Source organism: Pseudophryne corroboree, chromosome 8, assembly GCF_028390025.1.
Source record: "Pseudophryne corroboree isolate aPseCor3 chromosome 8, aPseCor3.hap2, whole genome shotgun sequence".
Lineage (NCBI taxonomy): Eukaryota > Metazoa > Chordata > Amphibia > Anura > Myobatrachidae > Pseudophryne > Pseudophryne corroboree.
This window is the reverse complement of record NC_086451.1, coordinates 287,917,448-287,923,447: the sequence shown is the minus strand read 5'-3', so window position 1 is coordinate 287,923,447 and position 6,000 is coordinate 287,917,448.

Genomic DNA, 6,000 nt, shown 5'->3' with positions numbered 1-6,000 from the left:
AAGCAAATTGTTTCTGTTGCTTCAATAACCCTAAACAGGTGTTTTAAAAAGAAATCTCTAATACAGAAAGAAATTGTATAAGTTATTTCTGATATCTGAGTGAGCGGACAACGGGGGTTCTTCTACCGTTGGGACCATACAATACTGTGTCCACTTTAATTTGCAAGTACTCTCTGGTCCTGTTTTCTTATATATCACCAAACCACTATTTCTTTACCCCTCACTCCGAGATATCCGACTATGGTGGTCATTCCGAGTTGTTCGCTCGTTGCCGATTTTCGCTATGCTGCGATTTGTTGCTAACTGCGCATGCGCATGGTACGCAGAGCGCATGCGCTGAGTTATTTAACACAAAAATTAGAAGATTTGCTGGTGTTCGTACACCGCTTTTCAGTCGCACTGCTGTTCGGTAAATGATTGACAGGAAAGGGGAGTTTCTGGGCAGCAACTCAGCGTCTTCACGGCGTTGGCTAAAAAACACAGGCATGTCAGGTAAAAACGTGGGAGTGTCTGGAGAAACGGGGGAGTGGCTGGCTGAACGCAGGGCATGTTTGTGACGTCAAACCAGGAACGAAACGGACTGAGCTGATCGCAATCTGTGAGTAGGTCTGGAGCTACTCAGAAACTGCAAATAATTATTTAGTAGCAATTCTGCTAATCTTTCGTTTGCAATTCTGCTATGCTAAGATACACTCCCAGAGGCCGGCGGCCTAGCGTGTGCAATGCTGCTAAAAGCAACTAGCGAGCGAACAACTTGGAATGAGGGCCTATATCCGTTGTTCCCTCTATCCATGAAATGGTAAATGTCAAAACATTTAATTGCAGACAAATGATCCAGCAGACTCTGCAATATGTTTCCCAAATCTCATCTGCTATATATCTTCTTTTAGTCCAGCTCTTTATCTATTTTCTTCTTTTTTAGAAAAGCAGAATTCACCAGTTAATTTTGTTATATGTATGTAAATAAGTTTCCTATGAAGAACCTTAATGTCTTCTCTTGAAGGCAAAGAGAAGTCTTATCACAAGTCTCACCATGAGTATAGGTCCAATATTTTATAGTGGAATGCAGTGCTTTCTCTCCACTAATCACCTCTCAGCTGTAGCTCCAAGTTGTGTAGCATTGCTCAGTTTTTAAATTAGAATTGCTGCTAGCTGATTAGGACTCTCTGTCTCTCAGAAGAAAAGAAAAATTAAATATGCGTCTTTTACCGTTATCTATTTCTAAATTTAACAGTCAGATATTCGACACATAATCCTCTGTTTATACCACACTCCAATGGCCTGCCGAGGGGCTACACCTCACCCAGCTTGTTCTATATCTCCTCATCCACAGTGCAACGTGATACACTTGTTACCTCCAGCAGCCGGGTGCCCTTCTGTTTATATCCGTCACTGGCGGCACCTATAACGCTCCTTACTTTCCCCCTCTCCTCCACTCCAGTCGTTGAGTCGATCAAGTCTCTCTCCTTGCTCCACCTTTGGGGATGCTGGACAGGCTCTATTTCGCCCTCTCAGCAGCGGCTCCATCTACTGCCATGAGTCATCTCCAATCCACACCGATCACTGGAGTGCAGGATGCACCGGGACTGCACCCGGCGATATGCCCCTCTGCCACCTCTCCTCGTTGAGCGGGTCCCACCAGGGGCCTTGCGTGAGACTCTAATGCTAGGCTCACCTCTCATTGGGGTCTCCCACTAAGGTGCAGGCTATGCCGGGTCTGCGTCTGGCTCTGTACACCGCCGCCGCTGCACCTCTCCACGCTGAGTGGATGTTTGTTGCCTCTGGTGCAGCCCGTTCACTCGTTTATTCTTGAGCTAGGCTCCGGGGAATTTAGACGCAGGGAGCCGGTCAGTCACCCTGAGGGCTGTAACACACTGGCCGTTTTCTCCCGGATGGCAAAAAGCCGGACAAACTTTGTCCGGCTTTTTGCCATCTGGGAGAAACCGGCAGAGTCTGTCACACAGGACGGCTTTGAGCCGTGTGTGATGCTGTGCGCATGCGCAGCATCAGACACGGCTCGGGAAAAAAACGTTGTGTGTGAAAGCTCCCCTTCACACACACGGTTTACTGGCTGCAAAGACGGCACGGCACCGGCCCTTCCAGTGGATAGTTCCGGCTGCAACCCGGCAGCCGGGCCGGGGCCGTGCAGTGTGTAAGGACACTACACCTCACACTGTTCATTACAATGCCGACACGGGAAAAAGCCATCCGGGTTTTTCCCGGCCTGAAAAAGCCGGCTCGTGTGTTTTAGCCCATACTCTTGCCGCTTCCTATACCTTTAGATCTCATCTTGAGGGAGCTCACTAAGATGCGTCCACCTCAGTGGTCTGCCCACCGGAAGTCCCCAGGTTTTTAGGTTTTTGAGATATTTTGAAGAAATGTAATTAGAAAATGAAAGTTTTTTTTAAACACCCCTTTCACATTATTTAAGATTCACTCAAATGTATTAAAGGGTTTTTAGAGCAGTTTTCGTGAACTGCTCCAAAAACTCTTTAATTTGCATTTTTCTAGTAATCAGATGGCATTCCCCATGCTTATATTGGTAAATACGGTCTGTGCAAAATTACTGAATAAAATGTGAAAAAAACTGCAATGAGCCCTGTGATCATTACTCCAGCTCTATTATTGAAATATCCCTACTTCTCCACAGCTTTCATTGCCCCCTGGTAGAGAACGCTGTGCAATGACCTGGCTCCGGTGATATGCTATGTGTGTCCAAAGGACACAGAAGCTAATCGCAGTAAACCCCCCCCCCAAAAAACTTCAAACGTTAAAAAAATCAAAACTAAAAAACAAACTAGTGCCAGGGGGCGGTGATCGGTGCTCCTGTGTGCTGGTGTGACCCCCGGTGCAGTAAAGTGATTCTGCAAATTGGCAGCTCACTTTACAGCACCGGGGGTCACAGGTCAGCTCATGATCTGATGTCAGGCAGCCCTCCCATGCGACGTGACAGGTATCTGGCTTTCAGTCATCTGAAAGAAAACTTTCTGAAGTTAAGCACAGCAAAGCTAAAAGTAGACATATATATTGGCCCCCAAATAAGGAAAATGATTACGGGTAAAATATTTATTGTTAAATTGATGGAAACAGAGTATGCTGTTTGGTCCTCCTTCAAGACTGCTGTGTGTGGATTCGTAGAGAACATAAAAGAGGCTACATGTCCATTGTGAATTAAGTATGGGACAACTACAAGAATATGGGTTGTAGAATGTCACTTAAAATTCACTTTATACATTCCCATCTAGATTTTTCCCTGACAACCGGGATAGTGTAAGTGATTAGCAGGAGGAACTTTTTCACCGAAACATTCTGACAATGGAGCATCAGTACCAAGGACCCTTGGACCCTGCAATAACGGGGGACTACTGCTAGTTCCTTTTAGAGAGACCAGTACACTGTAGAAATGGAAATCATCAACATTTCCCTAAAACAAAGTCACTTTACATTTTATCTTTTATTAACAATTACATTACAACTAATTTGGGTGGTTTAGGAGTTTCTGAAGTTAAGTGTCTGAAGTTTATAAGAGTCTCTGTAGTTTTATTAGTATTTTATAAATGAATATAATGAGAATATTTCAATTCTATAGAGATGAACTGAATTTTTCACTTATCTTACTTTTTCTCAGATAATATCCCTTTTATTATTTGTGTCTATCTAATAAATGTGATGTGATAAAGAAAATCTGATGTACTGTATCCACTGAATTCAACATCCCTAAATTAGGCGAAAACACATAATTGCATGTCAGATGCAGATAATTTTTTTCAAATTTGTTGAGTAGTGCAATTAAATCATGTAGAAAATGTAGTTTGTGATTTTATGTAAAAAAAAGATCTTGATATATATGCCCCTAAATCCCTATTGCTCTGTATAATTTAAAAAAAAAAAGTATTCTTGTTTTCTTTGAATAAATCTTTAAATCTACAATTATGATTGGGTATGGGACTCATGGTTGACACCAATAAGGTCGACACCCATTGGTCGACAGTGGGTAGGTCAACACTGGAAATAGGTCGACATGGCCATGAGGTTGACATGCACAATGTCGACATGAAAAAAGGTCGACATGAGTTTTTAATGTTTTTTTGGTGTCATTTTCTCCATCAAGTGGCCGGAAACCCCAATTAGTGCACCGCGTCCCCTTGCATGGTTCGCTTTGCTCGCCATACTGCGGGCAAGGTTCCTCACGCTGCTACCGCTGTGCTCGGCACAGGTTACCGTTCCCAATCATAGTCCACGTGAATCATAAAATATGAAAAAGTCCCCCCCAAATTTTTGTGTGTGAAAAACTCATGTCGAACTTGTGCATGTCAACATAATGGCCATGTCGACCTATTTGTAGTGTTGACCTACCCACTGTCGACCAATGGGTGTCGACCTAATGGGTGTCAACCTAGTTGCTGTTGACCTAGAGTCCGGATACCATTATGATTCACACCAGAGGGTAAATTTGCTAAAGTTCAATTTGGGATTCAATTTTATGAATCAATAAAATCAACAGAAATCAATTCTATTTGAACTGCAAAATCCCTTAAAATATTCCTCATTTACTAATAATCAATTTTTCATTCGATTTTTAAATCAAATTAGATTTTGGTCGATTTTAAGAAGGGTTTATGTGTTCAGTTTATGAAATTCCTTTCAAAATCAAATCTTAAATCCCCATTAAAATCGAATGCAAAATCAAACTAAACTTCCTAATTACTTTCTATTGGGCTAAATGTATCACATGCACATTATTAAAGGGGAAAATCTCTCTGTACATTGTTTTATACATGAACACCTAACTGAAGAATAACATTTTGTGGTATTTAATAAATAAATAAAAAACAGCTGAAATAGTTTGCAATAAGTGTATCCTTAAACTGCCTTCCTGCCTGCCTACCACTTTCTGTGCTCACATTCAGAGTTGATCGTAGCAGCAAATTTGTTAGCAGTTGGTCAAAACCATGTGCACTGCAGGGGGGGCAGATGTAACATGTGCAGAGAGAGTTAGATTTGGGTGGGGTGTGTTCAAACTGAAATCCAAATTGCAGTGTAAAAATAAAGCAGACAGTATTTACCCTGCGCAGAAACAAAATAACCCACCCAAATCTAACTCTCTCTGCAAATGTTTTATCTGCGACACCTGCAGTGCACATGGACCCTCATTCCGAGTTGATCGCTCGCTAGCTGCTTTTAGCAGCAGTGCACACGCTAAGCCGCCTCCCTCTGGGAGTGTATCTTAGCTTAGCAGAAGTGCGAACGAAAGATTAGCAGAACTGCACAGGAAAAATTTCATGTCGTTTCTGAGTAGCTCCAGACCTACTCCTTCCTTGCGATGACTGCAGTCTGTTTAGTTCCTGGTTTGACGTCACAAACACGCCCTGCGTTCGGCCAGCCACTCCCCCATTTCTCCAGCCACTCCTGTGTTTTTGCCTGGCACGCCTGCGTTTTTTAGCACACTCCCTGAAAACGCTGAGTTGCCGCCCAGAAACACCCACTTCCTGTCAAAAAGCATATGAAAAATACAAAGAATATGACAGAAATATCTTCTTTGTATTATTCTAATAATTTTTATAGTCAAAACTCTGGAGTAAAAAGTCTATGCCTCACCTGCCTCTTTTTTCCGCACTTCTCTGATCATAACGCACCAAATTTCCAGGAGTGCTGCTGCACCTTTGCATAATGCCCAGATGCAGTGTCGGACTGGAGCATGAAGGGCCCACCGGGGGTATGCAGTGATAGGGGCCCATGATTAGAGGTGTGGCCAGCCTCCAAAGGGGATGTGGCCAGCTACCACAGAGGTTTGGCTAACCATTATAGAGTACCTGGTCTGGACTCCTTGATAATTTATATAGTAATTAATGCTAGTGCATGAATGCTAATGTGCCAGATTAATGACAGCAATGTACTGTAGAGAATACATCATAATCCTGTGCAGTATAAGGTAACATATGTATAATATATAATTCAAGTGCACAGTCTAGAACCTTATCCCTAGAGGAGGAGGAGGGC